Here is a 26,827-nt window from a genome sequence, read left to right as displayed (position 1 = left end):
GCAGTCAGTAAGAATAACAACAACAGCCTTTCCCAAAGAGTGAGGCGTGTGCCAGGCACTGTATTAATGTGCCCTGCACAGAATGTCTCATTTCTTGCCTACGACAACCCTGGGAAGAAGGGCAGGGACCAGGGTTAGCAGCAAGGTGACGGGGTTACATAATTTAAGGGGTACGTACTCTCTCCTGCCTGAGAGCCAGCACCTCCTTAAATGTTGTGTCCTGGGCACCTGGCCTGCCCCGTCCTAGTCCCAGATCTGCTGTGAGTTGGGACGATAATTCTCCCCATTTGATAGATGTGCAAACCAAGGCTTCGCCAGCCTGGGCACCTGTCCAGCGTCACATGGCTAGGAGGATGCAGACCTCAGGATTCTTCGGTTTTGAAACCTGCACCTCTTTTTATGGAGCTGCCTCCCAGTCCAGGAATAAAAGGTCCCAATCCGCCTCCCCAGAAGGCCCAGCAACCGGGACAGCTGCCTAGAACCGCCCTCCTCTGACTGGCCCAAGGCGGCCCAGAGAGCTGGCCTGCAGGGCAGAGGCCTGGAGATTCCTCCCCACATTCCTGTGGGTTAAGTCTGGGGACTCGGCCTTCCAGCATCAGCCATCACGTTCCCCAGAAGGAATCTCTACTCATAACAAACCCCAAAGGTCACTCAACTGGAAAGGAGCGTTCTGTCTCCACCCCTGGGCAAGAGAGAGGGCCCCAGCTTTTATAGAGACCACCCAGGTGCCCAGATAGGGCATGGCCTGCTTCTGGCTAGCCTGTGAACCGTCTCCCTGCCCTGGGTCTATTCTTGGATGGTGGTGGGATGGGACAGGTGGGCAGAGAAGATGAAGGAACATCCCAGTTGAAGAAGCCTCCTAGAGGCCTCTAGTGCAGGAAATGCCTGGGTTCTAGCCTCAGCCTGCCTGAACTCTCGTTCCCCTTTCACCGCCTCCTAGCTGTGTGGCCTTGGACAAGTTATTTGACTTCTCTGTGCCTGTTTCCTCTTCCAAAAATGGAGATAATAATACCTCCTTGCATGAGGATTCAACAGCTATTTACTGAAGGCCTACCAACTTCCAGGCAGTAAATCATAAAGCAATGAATACAAGAGACAAAACCCTCTGGTTCCAAGCTTTTAAAGAGGCAGTATCATGATGAATAGTGTTTACTTTAGAAAACGCTGGTACCAAAACAAAAATGAAGCAAATAGAGTAAAATTTTAACAGTTGTTAAACCTAGGGGATGGGCAAATAGCAAATGAGTGTTCATTATATGTTTTCTATGCTTTTCTGTAGGTTTGAAGTATTTTATAGATACATAGGAAGGAGGAGAGAAAGAAAAAAGAGAAAGGAGATAGAAAAAGAACGGAAGGAAGGAAGGAATCTCTCTGCCCTTTTGAAACTTACAGTCAAGTGGAGGAAATAGACAATAAACGAATAAGTAAAATATACAGTGTGTCAGTTGATGCTAGTGCTTTGGAGAAAAAGGAAGAAGCATGGGGAATGCCCAGGTAGCAGAGAGAGTTCCGTTTTCCAGCCGGAGGAGGCATCCCTGGGAAGGTGACGTTCGAGAGCAGATCTCAGGTCTTCTGGTTTCCAGACCTGGCTGCTGTCATGTCCATGTACCTACAACCTCCCACCTGGGGAAGGAGTCATGGTAAAAGCCCAGAATCCAAGACTCTGGGGATTATGAAATGTTAGGAGTATGGGTAGCAGGTACAAATCTCAGTTAATTCAGATGAGCAGGAAATTAATCTATCCTGAATGTTTGTTATGACATCCCACTTCACAGGTGGGCAGAAAATCAGTCTTGATCAGTTTGTTTTCTTCCCCAGCTCTTCTCTCTCATGTGCACACACGTGTGTGTGCATTTTCCCTGTGGTTGTGTCTCAGTGTGAGGGTGTCTCAGGCCCCCTTGGCTTACACAGGCCACGTGATCGTTTCATCTTTTGATACGTTCCTCTACTTTTGGATTCCTCAGAACCGTCTGGGGTCATGTTGACCCACGAAATTAAAAAAATGTTCACTCGTAGCTTTTTCTCTGGCTCCCTTCCCAGCTCTCTTATTTGGGAGGAGGCGAAGGGGGAGGGGAAGGAATGTGCATCGGTCAGGGTCAGCCAGGTCACAGTGCAGTAACAACCACCCCCAAAACCTTGTTTCTCAGGTTTTGTGTGCACTCAGGCCCCCGGCCGCCGGCTTCATGTCCCCTTGCTCCAGGACCCAGATGGAAGGAACAGCCACCATCCCAAAGGTTGGAGAAAGCAGGGAAGCCTGCCCTTCTCTGACTCATGATGTACTCACTATGCCCCAAGTCCCTTTAGGAATGGTCTTTTGGGGAGGAAGGGGGGCTTTTGAAACCTAAAAAGTTATTCTCTGCTTTCACTGGAATATCCCTTCCCCAAGTCACAGTCCAACAGCCTGAAGTGGGGACAGAAAACACAGAGGGGCAAAGGCACACAATCTTAGATCCCTAGATTCTGAGTATTGTGCGGTCTTAGAATCTGGGAGTCTCACGATCACAGATTTTCAAACTGAAAGGTCTTCGAATCAGTATCTTTCCATGCAGGAACTGCCTCTAAAACCTTCACAGGAGAAGACTGACCACCAATCTTTCCTTGTATTCTCCCAGGACCGAGGAGCTCACCCCAAGGCAGCCTACTCCGTTATGGTTCAGCTCCTAAAGTTCTGCTTTATAAAGTGAGCCAAGCATTGCCTCTCTCAGGATTTTCTGCTTCAGGTCCTGGTTTTCCTGGCAGAGCAAGGGTACAGCCATCACTGAGACAACCTTGGAGATAGGCTGAACTGGCAGCCAGCTTTGGGGAATGAGTTCAAGAGACCCTGAACAGCCCTGGGGGCCAAGTGTCTTATTCCTCCGATGCCTGAGGGTCTACTATCATAGTCTGTGGGTCCCTGTGAGGGAGGCTGATAAATGCTAGAGAGAATAAAGGCTTGGACCCAGGCCTAGGTTCAAATGCTGACATCGTGACCCTACTTGTAGGCAACTTTCATTACCTCTGTGATGGGAATAAATAGTAGGAATAAATAATAAATAATAACAGCACCACCTCCTATGCAGGGCTGCTGTGCAAATCCGATGGGCTAATGTAACTAAACTCCTGCCACAATGCCTGGCACATTGTAGGTGCTCAACTCGACCTGGGTTCAAATCCAGGTTCTGTCTCTCCTTATTTGTATGCTCTTAGACTTCACTTCCTTGAACTTCAGATTCCCCATCTCTTAAATGGGGTTAATATTCCTCATACCCCTCAGGGTCTGGTCAGGATTTTTAAGCTCACGTTTACTGATAATGTGCTAGACTGGTTACATGAACTGGACATTTAATCCTCTACCGAGCAGGTGGAATATTTAGAAGCACCCCAATGTTAGGAATGGAGTAACTGTGGCACAGAGAGGTTCCGTGACTTACCCAAGGTCACGGGCTGCTGAGGTGATGGAGCCAAGATTTGAATCCGGGCAGTTTATCCCCACATAGACCCTACATGTGTCAGGGTCCTGGCACATAAGTAGTTGCTCATTTTGTGTTCAAACTGCTGCACCTTCCCCACCCTTTCCCCTAAAATAAGTACAATAGCCTGTGCGACGGGCCGGCTGTTTCCAGCATTCGCTCCTGAGTGTCAGTCAGGAGGTTTGACTGCAAAGAGTAGAATACCCTGATGCTCCTGACTTCCACAGTAGAGACCTCTGTGGGCAAGCACTCTGCAGGCTGGGTCGTTCCAGGAGTGGTTAGTTCAGAGGCTCAGTGATGTCATCCGGGACCCATACTTCAGCGCCAGCGTCTTCCACGTGTTGGCTTTAGGGCTCAGGCATGGCTCCTCGTGGTCTCAACATGGCTGCCAAAGTTTCAGACATCATATCCTCATGCAACCACCTAAAGGGAAGAAGAGAGGAACGTCTCCCTACACGGCTTCTTATAATCGAGGCAAGCCCTCCTCAGAACCCCCTGGCAGACTTTGTGTCTCCTCAGTGAGAACGGGGTCACATTCCCATGGAAGTCCGCTAGGGCTCACTGATAGCCATCTTTCTAGGTGCACGGCCAGGCTACAGTTCCCAGCCCCCTGTGCAGTTAGGTGTGGCCATGTGACCGAGTCTGGCCAATGGGATATGAGCAGAAATAAATGCATCGTTTTCAGGTCTGGCCTATGATCCTTGCCGTCTTTCCCCATCTGCCTGCTGAATAAGGACGAGGAAGGCCAAATCACAAGCTAGGAAGGGATGGTCTCTGTCCCTAAATGGCTGTACAGATCAAAATGTTTCTGTTAAGACTTCCCATACGGGCATGTGAGAAAGAACCAAACGTGGTGGAAAGCCACTGAAATCTTGGAGGTATTTGTTACAGCGGCTAGCATGACTTAACCCAGCCGATACACAAGCCCGTCCCTGAAAACGAGCCACGGGGACTGGAGACTCTTGAATGGCTGAGCCCTTGGGGCTGGAGAAGAGACTTCTTGAACACATTGCCCACCCCTATCCCAGAGCAAAGGCAAGGCTCTAGAGAGAAGGCCAGAGGCAGGAAAGAGAATGGGCAGTCGTTTCTGGATCTGAGCTGGATCAAGGGCCCCGAAAGGATGGGGCCTGGGAGACGCTGCCTTCCTCCCCGGCCAGTGCTGAGAGCGGCACATACAGGGAGGGGAAGGCTTCTGTAGGTGGCCAAATTTGCCTGGGCTGACCTGCTGTCACCAGCCCCTCTGTTGGCTCAGCCCTCGGGCCCACGCCCCATGGATCCTCTATCCTGTGGACGGCAGAGAATCGGTGGGGAAGGGGGGCTGTTGAATCACCATGCATGATAGCTCCGCTTGAGGAATATGGGTTTCTGAGAACAGCGTACCTGGGGACCCCTGGCAAATGGAATCTCCCGAGCCTCAGCCCTCGTGGGCTGTGCAGGGCTTACTCGGGCTGCTGCTCTCTCCTCTCCTTGGGAAGGGGATCTTGCAGGGTGGGTAAAAGGCCAGACTTTCGCATAGCAGTTCCACAAGCTTCTAGCCTGACCAGCTGGACAAGTGAGCTCACCTCCCTGAACCTGAACGTTCCCATCCACAAAGTGAGGAGAGGAAGGTGAGTTCCTTCAACGTGGGTGGAGACGAATGAAATAATCCAGAGGAAGTGTCAAGCTGAACACCATGAGCCTGGTTAGCGCTCCTTAAGTGCTGGCTGTCGTTATTGCCGGGTTGAGGGGGCCCACATAGGTTCCATCGCTACCCCCTCCCCATCCTGCTTAGGTCTGACAGGGGCCGCAGCACTCCTAGAAGAGCTTTGTCCTCCCCGGAGCAGATGTGCTGGACAGAAGCCTGCCCTGACCCAGCCCTGACTCCTCCTCTTGTCCACATGCCACTAATCTGCTCCAAGCCTCAGTTTTCCCGCTTGAGCAATGGGTGAAGTCAGCCCTCCCCCACCCCCACCCCGGACCTCACAACTGTTACAGAATTCAGCCAAAGCAGTAAATCATTGCGCTTCAGTACACAGATAACCACAGGCACGCTGCCCTGGGTTCAAAGCCAGCTCTGGGCTTTTCGCATTTTATGACCTGGAAAATGCCATTGAATTCAGGTTTGGGGGCTTTTGGATGGTATAACACTGGTTCCTAGCTCACTGGAGGGATGAAGGAGACCAGCACGTGAAGTACTCAGCTCTAAGCCTGGGACTTAGGAAGGGTTCAATTAATACTAGCAAGCATTGTTATCACGAGTGGTCTCAGGATTTTGGAAAGTACAGAGAGGGCTGTAAGTTGAGAGGTTCTTAGGTCAATCTCCAGGATACCAAAGGAGAAAGTTCCCCCTTCCCCGTGAGGCCACTTGGGGCCCCCTTCTCTCCCTGCCCCAACTGCTCTTCCAGAGCCCAGTCCCTATACCCTCTTCCTAGAGTTGGAACCACATGGTAGGCAGGGTGGTGCAGGACTGGGAGTCTGGAGCTTTGAGTTCTAGTCTGGCTTCCACTGCTCTCTGGCTGTGTGGCCCCAGGCAAGTGTATCACCCTTTCTCGGCCTCCTTAACAATCATGTGAGGCAATAAAAGCTGCAGGCTCTACCCTAAGGACCATGTGATATGACATTCACTGACTGCTTCCTCACAACAGCCAGTGGCCAAGGAGAGAGGGTGTGGCTCCCTAGCAGGCTCAGGGTCAGGGTCACTGCTCTGTGTGGAATCTGGTCTCTGTTGCCCAGAACTGTGTCTCCTGATGCCTAGAATTCCACCATTAGTGACTCATGCCTTTGGGAAATCATCACCCTCACCCTCAGCCACTAACAGTCTCTCGTGGCTTCTCTTTGCAGGGAGCGTTCATACGGCGCACGGTCCCACCGGGTCTCCGCACGCTACCGTGAGGTAGGCAGCGAAGCGAGGAGAGTTTGAATCGGATGCAGAAAGCCATGTGCCCAAAGCGACACGGCAAGTTAGTGGTGGATCCGGAGGCCTGGAGTCTCCTGGCGTCTTGGTCAGTGCACGTATCTCCCCCGACAACTTTGCTTTATAATGCGGCTCTGGATTTTTGTGCTCCCCTTTGTATAACATTATTCCCAACAGCCAAAAGGTGGAGGTAACCCAGGCGTCCATGGGGGATGGTTGAGTGAATGAATGACAAATGTACGTGCAACGGAATATTACTCAGCCTTAATAAGGAAGGACGTTCTGACCCAGGCTACAACATGGATGAACCATGAGGACGTTCAGGTACCTGGAGTAATCAGGTGCATAGAGACAGAAAGTAGAAGTGTGGTGGCCTGGGGCTGGGGAAGGGGAAGGAGAAGTTCATGTTTGATGGAGACAGAGTTTGAACCTCACAGGACGACAAGAGCTCTGGGGGTGGATGGTGGTGATGGCAGCATAACCATGTGAATGGGCTTAATGCCACAGAGCTGTACATTTTCAAAAGTTAAGGTGGCAAATTTTATGTTACATGTACTTTGTCAAAGTTTAAAAATTAGTTGCTGGTTTTTTTTTAATTGCTGCTTCTGAGAGGAAGATAGTAAGCCGTAACCTTTTAAAGGACGTGTAACTTTGTTTCTCATGACTTGTATCAGTCAGGATAGGCTAAGTCATACTGCTGTAACAAACAGCCCCCAAAATCTGACTTTGGAGTCAAACACTTGCTCCCTGCACTGTACCACCTCACACACTAAATCCTGTACCCCATGGAATGCTCTTCCTTGCTGTTCTAAACATCTCCCTACTCTACCTGCACCCTAGGCCCAGGATAAGGCAATGGAATCGGTCAGATTCACCCTTGGCTGGCAATGTGGCTGTGGGTAAGCCGGTTAACTTCTCTAAGCCTCAGTTTACTCATCCGGGAAATGGGGACAATAACAGAACGTATCTTGAGGGGAGAATCAAGGGAGCATTTCACATGGCTTCAGGTATGCCGTCAGGCTGTGGGTCCATTTAAGCCTGGTGTAGAGTTTGGCACCCAGACAGGAATGGGGTAGGCTTTAGCCTCCTGCCGACGAGGCCCTCAGCTTGAACAATCCCAGGAGAAACACCTTCTTCCAGCCAGCCTTGCGTCAGGGCCGGGGAATGGGTGGGATGGGAGCCAGAGGCTGCAAAGACAGTTGTCTCGAGCCTGAAATACTTTTCTCCCCAATGATCTGTTTTCAATTTCTCATTCTTCACCCCCCCCCCCCCTTTTTAGAACCTGCCCTGCCAAGGAACAAGCATGTTAGTGTGCGTCAGCCCCTAGCCCAGCCAGCATCCCACCCTTGGGGAATTTCTGCTTTAAATAGTGAGGCATGGGACCTTTCAACATGCCACGTGTGTTCCAGCCTCCACACCTTTGCATGTGCTGTTCTTTCTCCCTACTGTGCTTTTCCCTGTCTCCTGGGTCTATTCCAATGTTGCTCATCACCTGTCAAAGTTTGGCTGCAGGAGCCTCTCCTGCCACAGCTCCTCTGATTGCTACCCCCACCCCCACTGTTAACACATCTCCCCAGGTCTGCACACATATCTTGATTTCTTGTGTCCTCTAGTTACCTAACACTTTTGAAAGCACAGCGTCAGCCAGTTCTTTGCAAAGTCTGAGGCTTTCATGAATTGAAGAGTGCTTTCATCATCCTCATGTCAATGGGAGGCGATTATTATTGTCATATCCCTATTTTCCAGATGAGAAAGTGGAGCTCCTGAGAGCAGAAGTGTGTGGTCGCACAAATGGGAAGTCAGGACCTCCATATGTGAGAATAGAGGCTCTTGCTAAGCCGTCCTGCTGGGCTGAGCACGGTAGGCAGGTGCCTAGAAGGGCACCAGCAGAGGAGGGGGTGGGTACCGCAGAACTGGTAACCTGCTTCTTCTTTCTGGACTTGCAGCTGGCCTACATTTCCCAGCTTCCCTTGCAAGGGAAGCAAGGTCTTTTTGAGAGACTGGTTAAGAAAGTGGGCCCAATTCTCCATCCCTCACTGTTCCCACGCCCCTTTGCAATGTGACTTTGACCTAGCTCCTCTATTCAAAAAGTAGATTTTATTTCCCTCAAAGATGGGTTGGCCTTGGGTGTTGCTTTTGTCAACAGAATGTGGTAGAAGCAACCTCGTGCTAGTTCTGGGCAGGCCCTTAAGAGACCCTGCAGCTTCTCTCTCCCTCCCTCCCTCCTTATCTCTCTCCCTCTCTCTCCCTCTCTCATTCCCTCTCTCCATCCCTCTCTCCTTCCCTCCCCCCCCCCTCTTCCTCTGCCAGGGCCCTGGAGAATGGGAGGGCACATGGAATGGAGTCATGTTGTCTCAGCAGCTTTTAGATAGAGACAATTCTGCCGTCACTTTCAGTCCCTAAAATGGTCTCCACTCAAATTGTATCCAGTCAGGATACTCAGGGAAATTCCCAATTTGATTTGGGTTTAGACTGTCTCCCCTGCTTCTTTCCCACAGTGGGGAAGGTGGGGTGGGGGCCTTCTCCATCCCTCCTCCTCCTCCCCTGCTTGTGGGGCTGGGTGGAGGTGGTAAGGGGAGTGGAAGGGTCTTAATCGAGCTGCTGCCATCCTGGCTGGCTTCCAGTGTTCTAACCAGCAGACGTTTTGTTTTGTTTTATTATTATTTTTTAATTTAAATCCAAGTTAGTTAAAATATAGTATGATAGTGATTTCAGGAATAGAATTTAGTGTTTCGTCACTTACATATAACACCCAGTGCTCATCCCAACAAGTGTCCTCCTTAATGGCCGTCCCCCATTTAGCCCATCCCCCCCCCAGCCAACACCCGGCCAGCAGCGCTCAGTTTGTTCTCTATTTGAGTCTCTTATGGCTTGTCTCCCTCTCTGTCTTTATCTTATTTTTGCTTCCCTTCCCTTATGTTCATCTGTTTTGTTTCTGAAATTCCACATATGAGTGAAATCATATGATATTTGTCTTTCTCTGACTGACTTATTTCTAGCCAGCAGACATTTTAAGCTGTCCCATGTTTCCATCATGGGACACTGTTGTGGGCTTCATGAATTTGGCCATTGCTGCGGGCTCTTCTTACCCTTGACCTTGGTGGATGCGCCAAGTCCCCTGCCACTCCTTGCTCAGCCCTAGGAATCCCACACCCATCTCCAGCTTCTTGGGATAGGACCCAAGATGACAGAACCCCCCTCCCCCCGCCTCAGCCCCCAACTGGTCCAGAAACCCTCCTAGTCTCTAGTCCAACATATGGAGGTGCCGCCTCTGTTTGGCTATCTCAGGCGGGGGTCCCTCAGGCCTGAGCTGCACCCCCTTCCTGCACAGCACCTCACCAAGCCCCCCCCCCCGCCCCCCCCTTAACTTTCTCTAAGTCATGAGGGGCGAAGACGGGTCCTTGCCCACTTTCTTTGTTAGTCCTTTGTGCATGGTAATCTGGTCTGGAAGGTCACTTCTATCCTATCTCTGTGTCTTCTGTTTAACAGTTTGATATCTTAAACAAATGGAAACATTCCTTACACTCTGTTCTCCCCCTTGACTTTTATTACTCACAGTATCTTGAGTATTTTGCTCACCTTATAGACACCTCCCTTTTTAAAAATTTTAAAATGGTTAAATATGCATAATATCAAATTTGCAATTTTAGCCATTTTTAAAAACATTTTTTAAAAACATTTATTTTGAGAGAGAGAGAGAGAGAGAAAGCATGAGTGGAGGAGGGGCAGAGAGAGAGAGAGAGAGAGAATCCCAAGCAAGCTCCACACCACCAGCGTAGAGCCCGACATGGGGCTCGAACCCATGAACCGTGAGATCATGACCTGAGCCAAAGCCTAATGTTCAACCGACTGAGCCACCCAGGCGCCCCTCAAGACCCTACTTTCAAATCTTTTGGGTATTCACCTAGACATGGGATTGCTGAATGATATATGGTAATTCTATTTTTAATTTTTTGAGGAATTGCCATACAGTTTTCCACAGTAGATACACTGTTTTCTATTCCCACCAACAGTGCACAGTCTCCACATCCTTGCCAACACTTCTTATTTTCATTTTTTTTTTTTAGATTCTATTTATTTTTTAAAGTCATCTCTCCACCCAACATGGGGCTTGAACTCACAACCCTGAGATCAAGAGTTGCACGCTCTACTGGCTGAGATAGCCAGGAGCTTCTATTTTTGTTTTTGTTTTGTTTTGTTTGATAATAGCCATCCTAGTGGGTGTGAGCTGAGATGTTCCAGTTTTTTGCTATGATGAGAAAGTGCAATGGAGAACCTTGTACTTGCTTTATTTCACACATGTGAAAATATATCTGTGGTTTAATTCCTAAAACTAGAATCACTAGATCAAAGGGTATATGCTTTTTTTTTTTTTAGAACTTCTTACAGAAGCCTGACATATACACAAAACTGAGAGTTTAGCTGGTGAATTTTCACAAAGTAATCAGACTCCTGAAGCCAGTGCCGGATCAACAGGACACTGCCAGCCCCTCAGAAGCCCCTTCACAGCCCCCAAAGAGGAGCCATCACCCTGACTTCTAACATCGCAGGTTAGCTTTGCCTCTTTTGAACTTTGTGCAAGTGGACTCACAACACACGTGTTGCTCTGTGCGTGAGCTCCATCCACACTGTGCGTGCGCTTGTTCATTCATTCTTACTGTGCTGTTCCGTGTGAATATACCAAAATCTATTTCGCCGTTCCGCTGCTGATGGGCATTTGGGCAGTTCCCAGTCTGGAGGCATTTCAAATAGTGCTGCTATGGAAATTACTAGTATAGTGCTGTCCAGTAAAATCTACTACAGGGTATACTCAAGAACTGAAAGCAGGGACTCGAACAGATATTTGTACATAAGCATTCACTGCAGCATTTACAACAGCCGAAATGTAGAAACAACCCAAATGTCCATCAGCTGATGAATAGATGTGTACGTAAACACGATGGACTGTTGCTCAGCCTTAAAAAGGAAGGACACTTGGACACCGTGTGAGCCGTGAAGACGTTATGCTAGGTGAAATGAGCCAGACTCAAAAGAACAAACACTGTAGGATTCCCTTATATGAAGGAGAGACTAGAGCAGTCAAATTTTGAGAGGCAGGGACTAGAATGGTAGTTTCCAGGGCCTGGGAAGAGGGAACGGGGAGCTGTTGTTTAACGGGACAGAGTTTCTATACAGGAAGATGAAAAAGTTCCGGACGTGGCTGGTGGTCACGTGTTCACAGCAACGTGATCATTCTTGGTGCCACTAAGCTGTACAGTTAGAAATGGCCTCGATAATGAATTTGATGTTATGTGTATTTTGCTACGAAAAAAATATGAGCCACAGATGCAAACCACCTACGTAATTTAACATTTTTCTGGCAGCCATGTTTTAAAAGTAAAAAAGAAAAAGTATAACTTGAAAAATGATTTAACTCCATCTATCAAAAATCTCATTTCAACACAACATCAATATAAAAAAACTATTAAGGAATTAGTTTACTTTTTTTTTTCATACTGACAAAAATTTGGTGTGTATTTTATACTTACAGCTCATCTCAGTCGGGACCAGCCACACTTCAAGTGCTCAGCAGCCACGTGTGGCTGGTGGCCGCCATATTGAATAATGCACGTCTAGTACGAGTCTTTCGATTCATGTATTTTCCATGCCCTTTGGATGCATGCGGATTTGCAGTTTCAATAGCTATTACCAGATCGCCTTCCATAAGCCAAGTTTTAAACCCATCGGCAATGTATGAGGGCACGTTTCTCCATACCCTCACCTGCACAGCGGCCAATTTAATAGATCACAAGTGCCAGCTTGTGGATTTAACACAGATTTCACTTATTAGGAGTGAGCGAAACCTCTTTTTCTATGTTAAAAGCCATTGGGTTTCCTTTTCTGTGAACCATGGGCTCACCTCAGCTGTTTTACACTCCCCTGCCCACGTCTCCGTGCTCCTCAGGCCCCACCTGAACCTGGGACTAAGGGGGCGCCCAAGGCCAGGCATTTCAGAATCCTAGAGTAGCCTTAGCCACGCTGTTCCCCGCAGGGAGAATCCCAGTGGCCAGAGCTCTGGGAAGCCGGGCTTATCTTCTAGGGCGTGTCTCCCTCTGCTGGCAGTGCTGAGTTTCTGCACCTGAGCTCAGACCAGCACAAGAGGCCGGGCAGATGGGGGGGGGGGGGGGGGCTCGGGGGGGGGGGGGTGCTGCCTCGGGAGCCTGGTGTGATCTCGCTTCTAACCGCTTATTGCTGTGTGACCTGGGTAAGCAACTTCACCTCTCTGGGATCTCCAGCTCCTATCTGTAAAACGGAAATCGTTAGCCATTCCTCTGAATCTGAGGTTTGCTGGAGGAACAATCAAGTGACAGGACATTAATGGGGTGTGGCACAAAACAAGTTCTAAATACAAGGTAGCTGGGGGTTGGGGTTGTTGATTTCTACTCCTGGAGGAGAGGGAAGGCGTAGCGCGGCGCCTAGTAAAGGAGGCAGAGGGACAGCTGGATGTTTATAGGTCCACCCCTGCCTCACCAGCTCCCGTTTCCTATTCTGTGGAACGGCCGCCTCACCTCAAAACAAGAGGCTGGGACATGCTGTAGTGCCTGGGACCCTCACACCCATTAGACCCCATGCCTGACCCGGGCAGGGCCCCAACCTTCTCCCACACTGGGCTGGGCGCACCAAACTGTTGAACAAATCCAGGCTGAACGCCCACCGAGGTTTTGGTCTCTCCTAGCCTGGGCTCTCTCTCCCAGGGATGCTGTAGAAAGGACACTGTGATGGACGGGCCCCCTGTGATCCCATCACCTGAGCACCCGCTATTTGGTGGTGCTGGCTGAGGGCAGTTTTACCAGAGGCAGTCTGTGCCCCGCCCGCCACCACCCTGCCATAGGGCTCCGTCCTCTTATCTGACATTCAGCTTCTGCTTAATTGACGATTACACCCAAATCCTTCCTCTGCTCCAAAACCTCCCATAGCGCCCCCACTGCCTGCCAAAGCAGTCCAGATTGAGTGTCACTCTGACATTCAAGACCACCATGGCCCAAGTTTGCTCTGTGGAGGGTAACCCTAGACTGCCTGAGAAGTATCCATGAAAATCGCCTCCTTCCTTCAAGAGTGAACTAAATGCTACTTCATTCATTCATTCCACTGTCATCCGTTCATTCGTTTAACAAAATGTGTCAAACGAATTATTAATGTATATTTATCACCTGTGATTATGAAAACATTCTAGACAGTGGAGTAGAGACAGTAGTCTTAACCAATTACAACTAAAGTGTCTTCATGTTGCAAAATGTATCAAATACGGAATCAGGTGAATGCACTGTAGAGCCCCTCTCCAAGGGTCTTGTGGGGGGTGTGACCCTGCCGTGTGTCCAACCACGCAGGGCTGTCACATGGCTCAGGAAGGCTTCCTTGACGATGCTCTCTCCTATGAGCACCGAGGGCTTACCTCCTGGCCCTGCCACCAACCAGCTACATGCCCCTGGTAAGTCATTTTCCCAAGTCTCAGATTATATATATCAAGTAGTAATTGATGATCCCCACCTTGAGAGAGCTATTGTGGGAATTACATGAGATTAGGTGTCAAAGTGCCTGCACACGCTCAGCACTTGTGTGGCCACCATCATTAGCAGCAGCAGGAGCAGTTGACTTCCGCAAGGTGGGCTCCCAGGTCCCTGAGGGATCCAGAGGTTTTCATTCCTTGCCCACTAGAGGGCACCAGAAGTCACGGACTTGTCCAGTGCTATGACCCCGGCTAAGCCGGCCCCCAAGTTCCCAAGGGGGTAAGAGTGAGGGCCTTCTAGGCTCAGAAGAGAACCCCAGGACCATGTAAGAGCCTGGCAATTATCCTGTGTCCCTAGGTCTGGCTCACAAAGACTCCCCAAACCTGAGCTTCAGTAATGGAGAGGCAGCCCTGTCACCATGCCCAAAGCCCTACTGTCCATCTCTGGCTGCGTCCCACAGTCCGAGACAGTGTGGGCCAAAGAGCTCTGGCTTCTGAAGCTGGCTCTTCACATTTCTGTGTGACCTTTGGCAAGTGACGTGACTTCTCTGAGCCTCAGTTTTGTTTCCTATAACATGGAAATGTTGTAGGTCCCAAAGAAGGGAAAGGCCTCTATGTGCCGAGGGCTGGCCATGACAGCTCGTGTTGCTTTCCATCGAGTAAATATGCTACAGTGTAATTAGCTGTTTTCTGCTGATCACAAATGCAATGTATTGGTTAATCCGAATGCTTTTTTAAAAACTTTTCTTTAATGTTTATTTATTTTTTGAGAGAGAGAGACAAGAGTGTGGGCAGGGGAGGGACAGAGAGAGGGAGACACAGAATCCAAAGCAGGCTCCAGGCCCCGAGCTGTCAGCACAGAGCCCGACATGGGGCTCGAACTCATGAACCACGAGATCATGACCTGAGCCAAAGCCGGATGCTTAACCTACTGAGCCATCCAGGTGCCCTAATTCCAATGCTTTTTAAAGCGTTTTAGCACGAGCCAGGCCCTGTACTGGCTTGACAGGCAAAAATGAAATGACTAGTTTTGTTAGGGGCAGGGAGATTCCAAGTGATCTCCCCCACCTCAGCCCCTCTGCATTCTCCAAACTCTCTACAATGTTGACGTATTGTCTTTACAATGGTAGAAAAGAAGGAACACTGATGGCACACCTACTATGCACCAGATGTTTCACTTCATCCTTCTTCTGAGTCTGTAGGCTCCATGCAGACAGGGACCGTCTGGCTTTCTCACTGTTATTTTCTCTATGCATGGCACATGGTAGGTCCTCAATAAATATGTGTTTAGTGATCAAGAATGTTTGTGCAACGTTTACAAATAAGGAGCTCTAAGGTTCAGAGAGGTTGTGTGACTTGTCCGAGGTTACCCAGCTAGTAGGACAGAGGGCCAGGGTCCTGAGGAATTTCTTGCTACTCAGTGCCTGTCCCTCACCCCCAAGCCCCCTTTGCCCAGAACAGCTTATTTTGTAAAGATGTATTTATTTAGTACTCGTTAAGCAACAACCCAAGGGGTAGGCACTGGAATTTTCCCCATTTTATAGATGGGGAAACTGAGGCACCGATCAGTTAACTAACTTGCCCAGGTCATACAGCCAGTAAATGGTAGAATCAAGATTCTAATCCAGGAAGTCTGTCACTAAAATGCTTGCCGTTGACCGCTATGTGAGGCCTCTAGATGTGAATCTTGTCTTCTCAACTCCTTGGGGACCTTTGGAGGACCTGGATGGTGTCTTCTTTTCTGCAGCCCTTGGAGCTCCTGGCACAGGGTTGGACTGTATGTAGGGTCTCAGTTCAGGCCCTCCAGCTGGGGATTTGCCCAGCAGATGAGGCCCTCTAGTTGCTGTCCAGAAGTTAGTGGGTGGCCCTTGGTTTCTAGCACAAGGTCATTGCTGCCCTTTGAGCCTATAGCCACCTGTCCCTGCCTCACCCAGTCCTGTACACACACCTGCCAGCAGCAGACGGTGCTTTGAGGGTAAGTTGGACTTTGGGCCCTTTATCTGCACCCCTTTTCCCACTCTTAGACATGAGTCCAAAAGTGTATGGCCTCTATGCACATGCATATGTGTGTGCATAGCTCACACGTACACATGTGCCCATGCGCATACCTGTGGATATGAGCAGTCCTGTACGTAAGTGCCCATGTGAGTCTAGGTGTGGCACGAATGCTCCCGGGTATGTCCAAGGCTGCAGGTGCGGATCTGAGTGTGAACATGAGTTTATGTGCAGCTGTGCACATGTGTGGGTAATGTGGAAAGACAGACCACCATAGCGGAAGGGAACCCCTTGCCAGACATGTGGTAAGTGCCATAATATTAGCTACTGTATTGTTAGCCTCCCAAGTTGCGTGGAGATTCTATAAAATCTCCACGGTGTAGCTTTGAAGGATCTGGCTCAAGGAATGCTTCTGTGGGATGCTCGGGTGGGTCAGTCAGTTAAGCGTGCAACTCTTGATTTTGGCTCAGGTCATGATCTCACAGTTTGCGGGATCGAGCCCCGAGTTGTGCTCTGTGCGAACAGTGAGGAGCCTGCTTGGGATTCTCTCTCTCCCTCTCTCTCTGCCCGTACCCCACTCACTCTCTCTTTATCTCTCTCAAAAATAAATACTTGTTTAAAAAAAGAAATGGTTCTCCCATCACCCTTAAATCAATAGTTATTTCTTCTTTCCCTCAATTTTATCATTGCAAGGGCACCATAACAATAGTCCAGGGAGTTTGGGAAATAGAGATGGGGAAGGATGGGGAATCTATCACCGGGGCCCCCATCACCCCTACCCAGTGGTATTTGCATCTTTGCTGTTCCTTTCCCAGCCTTGTCCATCTGTCAGCTAGCTCAAAGCTTGGAACACAGCACGTTGGTCAAAACGCATTTGAATGAATTAACAAACATACGTTGTTTTCAGATATGATGACTGAACTGGGTATTTTTCAGCCTGCTTTTGTTTACTTATCGTAAGCATTTTCCATGTGACAACCAGTCTTTATATTGAAGATAATAGAAGAAAATTAGAAACTACCCCATGTCCCCAAACAAGGAAACAGTCATTTATGGAAGAGCAAGCTAAGGTGTGTTATGAATTCATCATGGACATTTTTTTTTTCATATAAGATTTTTTTTTCCCTCTTTTTGGGACATGTTAGTGTTTCCATACTGGGAAAAGGGTGTCCCAGGATTTATCTGTCCCCGGAAACAAAGCAGATTCCATTGAAAAAGATGGAGATGTTAGCCATCAGGGAAAAGCACACCAACACCCCAATGAGATCCGGCTACACACCCACTAGGATGGCTAAAAATAAAAATAAAAAAAGACCGACAGTAACAAGTGTTGGTAAGGATGTGAAGGAATTAGAACCTTCATATACTGCCGGTGGGAATGTAAGGTGGTGTAGCTGCTTTGGAAAATAGTCTGGCAGATCCTCACAAGGTTAAAAATAGAGCTACCCTATGACCCAGCATTTCCACCCTGGGGTATATACCCAAGAGGAATGAAACGTACATCCACACGTAACTGTTCACAGCAGCATTATTCATGAGAGCCGAAAGGTGGAAACAATCCAAGCGTCCTTCAGCTCGTGGATGGATCTATGAAATGTGGTCTTTCCACACAGGGGAATATTGGCCAGCAATACCAGGGAATGAAACACTGATTAAACATGGATGAACCATGAAAACATTATGCTAAGTGAAAGAAGGCTGTCACAGAAGACTTTGCAAGGTTTCCATTTTGTATGATTCCATTTACTTGAAGGGTCCGGAATAGGCAAATGCATAGAAAGTTAACTGGGGTTGCCTAGGGCTGGAGGGGGAGGGAAATCAGCAGGAGACATGGGAAGGACTACAAATGGGTCTGGGGGATGCTGAAGAGGTTGCAAAAGTGATTGTGAGAAATATTCTCAAAAGCCATTGAATTGCACACTTTAAACGACTACATTGTCAGGCATGTAGATTTTATCCCCATAAAGCTGTTGTGGGTCTTTCAAAAAAGGCTGGAGACCCATGATGATGATGGAAATATACAGCACCATTTACTGAGAGCTGGACCATGGGCCAGGTACTAGTCAATGTCATTTCACTTCCAAAGTAACCCTGCTAGGTTATTTCCCCTGTTATACAGATGAGGACACTGAGGTTCTGAGGGTTTGAGTAACTGGCCCAAAGGTCACTCAGTTCTTTAGTGGTACAGCTGTGATTTGAACCCAGATCCATGCTCAATGTGGAAGTGCTTTTGCCGTTGTAGTTCTGGCTCAAGATGGTGACGTAGAAGGATCCTGAACTCGCCTCCTCCCAGACACTGGATATACTGGATATGCAGCTACTTACAGAACAATTAGCTGAATGACTCCCACACATCAGGCGAAGGAGAAAAAAACCCACATCAAAGCAGGTAGGAGAGGCTGAGACACATTCTCGCCACAAACCTCCCCCCTAGTGGGGAGAGTCACAATTGGGAGGGAACGCAAAAACTCTGAGCTTCTCCCTGAGGAGTGAGGGGTTTGAACTCTGCATCTGGTACCCCAACTTTGAAGACCTGCCCCTGAAGTACCTTTATCGCCTCCTTGGGAGGAGCCGGGAGCTGGGGCACCAGGACAGCTGGACAGATAAACGTACAGCAACAGGACAGGTGAGGCCCAGGGTCGGGGGGCTCCTCCCTGCCCTTTATCTGGCCTGGGCAGCCAGAGGTCACGGTCAGGGCTTTCTATCGCTCCCTCAGGCCTTCTCCCAGCGTTTCCCTGTCCAGGACCCTTCAAGCAGACACCCAGCAAAGTGCTGTCCAAAAGCACCAGGACTGGTTTGACAAACAGAATCTGCTCCAACCTGTCCACCAGGAAGCCCTCAGGTGTTCCTATCTTTACTGTACGGAGATAATCATACATGTGCACAGAGGTGTGTGGACAGAGATGTTCATCACAGCATTGTTTCTAACAGGGGAAAACTAGAAAGAACCCAAGTGCCCAGCATGGAGGGACTGGTTACCATACAACAGAACGCAGTGGAAGAATCTGACGCAGGCCTTAGAGCTCCTGCACCCCTGCTGGCCACCGTGCTGTCCCCCACCACCCAGACACCCCCTGGTTGCATCTTACCGTCTAAGCGCACTAAACTCCTTATGGTCCCCAAATCCCCCCCACATTTCTGTCTTCTCAGAGGTTCCCACTTGCTGTTTCCTCTGCCTGCAATGCCACTTCTTCTTTTTTTAAGATATTTTTTAATCTATGTTTATTTTTTGAGAGAGAGACAGAAAGAGCATAAGTGGGGGAGGGTAGATTGAGAGGGAGACTCCAGGCTCTGAGCTGTCAGCACAGAGCCCAATGCGGGGCTCGAATCCATGAACTGTGAGATCATGACCTGAGCTGAAGTCGGATGCTTAACTGACTGAGCCACCCACGTGCCCCTTTTAAAAAATGTTTTTTAGTGTTTTTTTATTTTTTATTTTTGAAGTATTATTCTCTGGCTCCTGGGCAGGGGGAGGGCCCCCCTGGTCCTTCCACATCAGAACGTGGTCACACTCTCTGGGACTGACCAGGTAAAGGTCTGCTACCCATGCTGGATGCCAGAACATGAGGCTACTATCTTTCTGGCTATTTGCAGTATCTACTCTCAGAGCAGGCATCTTTCAGTGAATTTCTTGGCAACTAGAATAAAAGCCAGACTTGTTTTCATGGTCTACAAGGCCTCACGTGTTCCAGTCAGAGCTCACTTCTTCAACTCACCTGTAATTTTTCTCACTACTCTGCTCACTGACCAAGATGGTTCTCCAACGTGCATTTCTGCCTCAGGACCTTTGCATTTGCCTATTTCCTCTACCTGGAATGAATGACCCAGTGATCAAGACCTAGTCCTTCACCTCAAGTTGCTCATCGTCTGGTGGAGGAGGCAGACACATAAACTGGCCCTACTCTGGGCCCTGTTCTACTTGACTGTCAAATGAAGGTGGCCATCTGCCAGTCCCTCTCCCCTCCCCCCCCCTCCCTTGCAGGCCATTAGAGGGTCCTGGGCCAGAGTGGAGCCTGTTCAGCACGGCGTGCAGGGCCCAGCAGTCGTGAATGGTGGTCTGGTCATTTTGTAAGGGGGCTCAACTCCCTGACTCCCTGATGGACCGGGGGTAGGGGCAGGGGAAGAGGGAACACAATGGCAGGCTGTTTCCTATTTTGTCCTCGGCTGTACCCAGCTGGGTTCAGCAGCCCCTGCTCTGAGATCACTGCCACCAGGTGCAGCCTGGCCTTTAGCAGGGCCCAGCTGAGGCTGGGTGGGGCCTCCACAGGGTCAGGTGTCTGGTGAGCAGATCTCCCCTTCCCCAGCCAGGAGGGATTGGGGCAGGCTGCAGGGCACCTCCAGCCCTGGTGCCTTTCCTATTGTGAGTCTCTCTTTGCACAAACTTGACTCCTCTCCTCCCAGGAGGGGTCCCAGAGAGCACAGGATGCCAGAGGCCCCGAATAATCAGTTTTCAGGCACTCCCCTCTGCTCTTTTGGCCCATTCCTGGCCCCCCTACTGCTTAAGGGAATAGAGTGTGTATCCTTTACATAGACTCACTCTGCTGCCCTACAGAATCCTTTTATTCCTGTTTCCCTAGTGGAAAAAGACGATTGTGAACCTTTATTTGTCTAGCAGGTAACTTTTAGTAAATTAAAGCAGTATGTGAAGTCACTAGGACAGCACCCAGTAGGGTTCCTTATTCCTTTTTGATGTATGAGGAGGCTAAAGCTTTGAAAGATTGTGAACACAGGGATTCAGGGAGGAAAGAAGCCTAGAAACTCATCAGGTACCTAAGATGTGATGAGCACTTTATAATCAGGATCTAATTTCAGGGGTGCCTGGGTGGCTCAGTCGGTTGAACATACAACTCTTGATTTCGGCTCAGGTCATGATCCAGGGTCCTGGGTTGGATCCTGACATCCATGCTTAGCGAGGAGCCTGCCCGGGATTCTCTCTCTGCCCCTCCCCCGCTTACATGTGTGTGCATGCACTCTTTCTCAAAAAAAAAAAAAAAGTATAGTCAGGATCTGATCTCACCTTCAGTCCTTCAAGGTCGGCACGTTAGTCTTTGTTCAGCAGGTGAGGTCACAGGCTGAGAGAGGTGAAGTGAGGTGATTGCTCAAGGAGTCCTCAGAGCCAAGTGGTGGTGGATCTCAGACTCAAAGTCAAGTTTGGCCACCTGCTAAAGCCAGTGCCCTTAATCTCGGTGTTTACTGCACGTTAGCTGCATAGTCACACTAAGAGGTAGGTCATTGGCGATTTCGCTCCAGGAAGAAAACAGAGGGTGAGAGAAACTGACAGATTGTCAGTATCCTGCAGCAGGTAAGACAGAAAGTTCTGGTTATTTGTACCAGCTCAGGATGAGAAGGAGTGGCAGGGTCTTTGAAGGTCATCTATCCCAGCCCTCTCGTTTTACAGAGGAGAAAACTGAGACCCAGAGAAGGGAAGCAACTTACCCAATGTGACACGGTTAGCAGAAGAATACTCAGGGCTCTTCCTCTCCTACCAGAGTGGTTTGAGTTCACGGGCAGGGATGGCAGCTCACCATCACCACCTTCCTTCAGCAGTAGGTCAGTCCCCAGGCTCTGCATGACTGTCTCGCCATCTCACAGGAATCACGTTGGTCCCATTAATGGATACTATTATGCAGATTGGACTTGGTGATCTTAGATGACTCATTAACACACATGCAGTCAGAAGGCGGGGAGACAGGACCTTTGTCAGGCTAGGTTCCGCAGAGAAACAGAACCAGTAGAAGATTGTGTGTGTGTGTGTGTCTGTGTCTGTGTGTGTGTATACACAGAGTGGAGGGGAAGGTGGGGAAGTCGGATTGATTTATATATTGGCTCACACAATATATAAGGCAAGTCCAGCCACAATGTACTGGACAGGTCAGCAGACTAAAAACATAGAATGTCCATGTTACAGCCTTGAAACAGAATTATTCTCATCTGCACAGACTGGAACCCCCTAATTCCAGCCATTTATTTTTTTGTTTCTTTTTTTTTTAATTTTTAAAAATTGTTTTAACATTTATTTGTTTTTGCGAGACAGAGAGGGACAGAGCATGAGCAGGAGAGGGGGAGAGGGAAACACAGCATTTGAAGCAGGCTCCAGGCTCTGAGCTGTCAGCACAGAGCCTGACACGGGACTCAAACTCACGCACCGTGAGATCATGACCTGAGCTGAAGTCAGATACTTAACCGACCGAGCCACCCAGGCGCCTCCCCTCCCATTCCAGTCATTTAATGTGGTGATCCAAAGCATGAGCTCTGAAGTCAAAGAATCTGTTGGTACCACCTGTATGGGCTCTGTAACCTAAGCTGGTTATTTAGTCTCTTTGAGCCTTGATTTCCTCCTATGTAAAATGGGCTTTATGACTACCTGTTTTCTAGGATTTGCCTTAAGGATTAGGCATAAGCAACACCCGACACAGAGCCTACTACATAGTATGCACTCAACTCGTGTTAGCTATCATCATCATCATTGTATATGTGTGAGTGGTTAAGGAATCACTGAGATGATGGATGAGAAAGACTTTGGAAGTCAAGTCATAGAAGGAACGTTTGAAGGAAGCCAGGTTATACTGGGCAAGAACTGAACCTGAACACTGCCCTCCGGTGTCTGCAGAGCTGTAATGAGATGGGGAAGGGGCACCTGGGTGGCTTAGTAGGTTGAGCGTCCGACTCTTGATTTTGGCTCAGGTCATGGTCTTGCGGTCGTGGGATCAAGCCCCACATCAGGCTCTGCACCAACAGCACGGAGCCTGCTTGAGATTCTCTCTCTCCTTCTCTCTCTGCTCCCCACCCCCACTCATGCTCGCTCTCTCTCTTGAAATAAAAAAAGAAATGGGAAGAAGCTGGCAGTAACCAATTATTTCTGGGTCCCTAGGGAAGATGAGGACCCAAGAGGGAACTGAAGGCAGTTAGTGGTCAGCTTGACAAAAGAACTTCCCACAATCAGAGTTTTGAGTTATGATAGCATAGGATTTTAGTGAGCTTCCCATCCCAGGGGGTATGCAGAGCCAGAGTCAGTGGGAAGCTGTCAGAGAGAGGATTCCTGCACTGGTAGGAGGTTGAAGAAAGACTTATGAGGTCCTTTCTTTGGCCTTGATCTCTCTGGAGATCCCTGTTTGGCCACATAGCCAGTGAGAGGTCAAGTCAGGGTTATGGGCAATACCCTCCTCTCCTCCTCTGCCTGTCCTCTCTGTGCTTCTATTCCTTAAACACAGCAAAGTTCCCACCCCACTACCACTGGGCCTTTGCACATGCTGTATCCTCTCCATAGAATTGCATCAGATTTTGTGGGCCTGACACATATAAAGCTGGAGACTTTCTTTAAGAAAAACCCCCAAAAAATCAGACAAAAACGTGAATCGTTAGAATGAGAAACAAAACCACAACAAAATTTAAAAAGTTCATAAACGCTACACAATGTCCAGAAAAACAATATAATATTTATGTTAATCACCTGATATGCTGCCATAATACCTTTATTCCTACATTTTGGTTATATACTTTTGGGGAAATCTCTTCATGTGACATTTTCTTTAGAGAGAATAAGAAGATAACTTAGTTTTCTTTAGCACAGGTGACCCAAAGTTTTTTTCTCCCCCATCGTTAATAGTTTCAAAAAGTTTCCTTCAACTTCGCAAGTCATTATTGGTAATGTCAAAGGTCTTAGGATTATTGTCAAATTTCGAAAAACTTCGAGATCAAGGATCATAGAGGATCTCAGGACTTGCAGGTTTCCTTGATTACCAACCTTAAAAATTATTTGCATCAATGTCACCTCTCAACCAGTTTCTTGCCCACATCCTGTTTGTGTTGGTGTAGTTTGAGTTTTATTATTTTTTATTTTCATCGATGTCAGTATTCTGTGACAGCTTCCCCTTAGCTAGATACCCAAAATGCCACAGCAGCTCCCCCGATACCCAAAAGGAGGGGAAGTGTGACAGGGAGGAAGTTGGAGAGGGGAGAGGCAGCATTCTTAATTGCAGTGAAAACAGCTTGCTTTGGCGGACTCTACAACAGCATGTGATCCTGAGTGTGCATTGCTGGGGCCCCTCCCAGGTCACTGGAAGTCGCCTGGCAAGTGAGGGGCTCTAGAGCTTAAGCTTTGTGAGTTTCACAGTAAGCCCGAGAAATCCCCTTCCACCTCTCCGCAGCACGAGATCCCCACCATGCCCACCCCATGAACCTCGAGCATCGCTTCTTCTAGGAGGCCTCCAGAGCCAGTTGGCTGCCCCAGGATGCTGGAGACCAAGTCTGTCTAGCTCACTGTTTGCCCTCGGTATATTTTGAGCAGTACCTGGTATACAGTAGATTCATAGGCTCAGAAGGCTGAAGTGACCTACCAGGGTCACCCAGATAGTAACTGCCAGGGCTGGGAATCCACCTGGAAGGAAGGAAGGAAGGAAGGAAGGAAGGAAGGAAGGAAGGAAGGAAGGAAGGAAGGAAGAGAGGAGGAAGGGGGGGGAGGAAAGGATGGAGGGAAGGAAGTATTGAGGGAAGGAAGGAGGAGGAAGAAGAGAGGGAAGGAAGGAAGGAAGAAAAAGGAAGAGAAAGGCAAGGAAGGAAGGAGGGAGAGAAGGAAGAAAAGAAGGAAGGAGGAAGAGAGGAAAGGAAGTAGGGAGGGGAGGGAGGGAGGAAGAAAAAAAGAGAAAGGACGAAGAGAGAGGGAAGGAAGGAGGGGAGGGAGAAAGGGAGGGAGGAAGTAACCCCAGCTTCCCAGATGAACCGCACACCTCGGACAGAGAAATACACTTCTTGCCGGATCCCTCAGAGCCCTAGCCAGCCTGCTTCCCTTCCTCGGTCCTGCACAGCTGACTGGGAACCCAGGGAGGGGGTCCTCTGAGACCCTCAACAGAAATCTCCCTCCCGGGCACCATTGTGAAGCACAGAAGAGAGTGTTGACCCGGGTTTGAGTCTCCAGGCCACCCCTTAGCAGCCCTATAGACTTGAGAAAGTTGGCCTCATCGTTATGCACCTCAATGTCCTCATCTATAATATGGGTTTTTTTTTTTAATATTAAAAAAATTTTTTTTAACGTTTATTTTTGAGACAGAGACAGAGCATGAACGGGGGAGGGTCAGAGAGAAAGGGAGACACAGAATCCGAAGCAGGCTCCAGGCTCTGAGCTGTCAGCACAGAGCCCGATGTGGGGCTCGAACTCACGAACTGTGAGATCATGACCGAACCGAAGTCGGACACGAGCACACGCAGGGGAGGGGCAGATACGGGGCTCGAACTCACATCATGACCTGAGCCAAAGTCTAATGCTTAACCGACTGAGCCACCCAGGCGCCCCCTATAAAATGGGTCTTATGGCCGCACCTTGGTGGTGTTCGACCAGCAGAAGTGCTCTGGTCCCAGACTAAGTGGCAACATCACCTTTGTGAAGCGAGGCCTGAGCAGAAGGCTTTTCTTCCTCCTTTGCAGTCTCAACGCTCCCCAATCCCCCGCCCAGGGGGCCTCACCCCTGGGCTTCTGACGCTGCCTTGCTGATGTCCACCAAGATGATCAACCTGCTTGTTACATTCAAGTGACTTGGAATCCGCGTGCATCCCCCCATCCGCCTCTCGCTTTGAGGGCGAGGGCTGGCTCACCCCCGTGAGGGGTCAGGTGAGGGCCAACCTCACACCCACAGAAGTCAGAAGGCAGCTGCCCCAGGACTCTAAGCTCCTGTCATCGGGGCCAGACCTTCTCACTACACGTCCCCAGGGCCTCACCCAGGGTCACACCCAGAAAATGTTGGTTGGGAATTAAGGTTGACACTGACACGCCGCCTGCCCCAAAACAGCCCTGACTCAGTACAGTGGTCGCTGGGGACCGGCGGGGGGGGGGGGGGGGGGGGGTGGAGGGGGTGGGGGGAGGGGCGGGGGTTGCATCTCCAGTGTTCTCCGCACCGTGATCAGCTGTGCTACGTGGCTCTCTTATTTCCCTACAGCCTCTAAGATAGATCCCTTTCCCCATTTCACAGAGGTGAAGGCTGAGGCTGGGGCGAAGCACTTGCCTGAACCCTCCCACACACTGAACCCTAGAGCCTGAAGGGGACATTCCCACCCGTGGACTCTGCCCGGGCCCTCCCTAGCAGTCATTAGGCCTAGAATTTCCCCCTCAGGGAGTCCTTCTTTTCGATTAAGGACTGGGCCACTGCTAAAACGTAACGCGGTGACAAATAGCTCTAATATTTAGTTTTAAAAATCCAACACTGTTTTCCACCCAGAGGTCAAAACAGCTGTGAGCTCCTCAAGGGAAGGAAGGGTTTCCTGGTGGTTCTCGCGTCCTCCTTCCCTGTCGTGGGGCCTGGCGTGGAGGAGGCACGCAGTAGATGTTTGTGGAACAAGCTGTGCAAGTGCAAAACGAGGGGGAGGCCGCCGCCTCACCGATAGACTCCTGCGGGAGGCCACCTGGCACGGAGGCCACGGAATGAACAGCGGGGGTCCAGGGGAGGACCCGGGGAGTGGCCCTAGGCGGTGGCTGAGCCACCAGACAAAAGGAGTGGGGAGGGGGGGGAGGACCCGTGGCTGGCCCATGTTGGACTGTGGTGGGGCCAGGATACATGCCTTAGCTATTTTAAAGTCTTGAACGTTGGGGCTGCTTGTTATGGCAACCTATTCTGACTAATACAGCTTCTTCCGAAAAGTCCGAAATCGGGTAGCACTGGGCTCACTTTTCCACGCGGCAACGTTAAGCTGCCCCTTTCAGCCTGGCCGGGATTTTCTAGCTCACCTGATCCCTGACCTCAGTCTTCCTGATTGAGGCACACAGAAGACAAGGCACCAGTTCGGGGTCACAGTGTATTGGTGGGCAGAGCTGAACTTGGACTGAAGTCTCACGGCTCCTGGTCCAGGATTCTTTCTTAAGTTCTTTACTTGCGAGCAGAGAGGAAGTGAGAAAAAGAGGGAGAGGTTCAAAGTCTAGGGCCCTTTGGGGGTAAAGGGGGAGCTGAGTGGCAAAGAGGGGAAGGGGGCACCCCATGTAGTGGAGGGTGTGAAAAGATGGGGGAACCATGACTGCTCT

General features: G+C 49.5%; 2 long non-coding RNA genes across 3 annotated transcripts in view; one reads left to right on the top strand and one right to left on the bottom strand.

Annotated features, from left to right (window-relative positions):
• The window catches only part of LOC147582753 (uncharacterized), a 40,407-nt gene that overhangs the window by 7,723 nt on the left and 5,857 nt on the right, over positions 1 to 26,827 (top strand). The window contains exons 2-3 of one of the 2 annotated variants that reach the window (XR_015249488.1): positions 6,270 to 6,430; positions 10,720 to 12,482. This is a non-coding gene — a long non-coding RNA (uncharacterized LOC147582753). Of the gene's footprint in view, positions 1 to 6,269; positions 6,431 to 10,719; positions 12,483 to 26,827 lie in introns of those variants that run through there. The other variant, XR_015249489.1, reaches the window with a different exon arrangement.
• On the bottom strand, positions 1,022 to 21,826 carry LOC147582754 (uncharacterized). The gene is made up of 2 exons (XR_015249487.1): positions 20,841 to 21,826; positions 1,022 to 3,872 (listed from the first exon to the last, which is right to left on the bottom strand). It is a non-coding gene; the product is annotated as an uncharacterized LOC147582754 (long non-coding RNA).

This window comes from Puma concolor, chromosome A3, assembly GCF_028749965.1.
Source record: "Puma concolor isolate L17-30 chromosome A3, mPumCon1.1.hap2, whole genome shotgun sequence".
Classification (NCBI taxonomy): Eukaryota; Metazoa; Chordata; class Mammalia; order Carnivora; family Felidae; genus Puma; species Puma concolor.
Note: the sequence above shows the minus strand (reverse complement) of the source record. Positions and strands in the feature narration are given on the sequence as shown.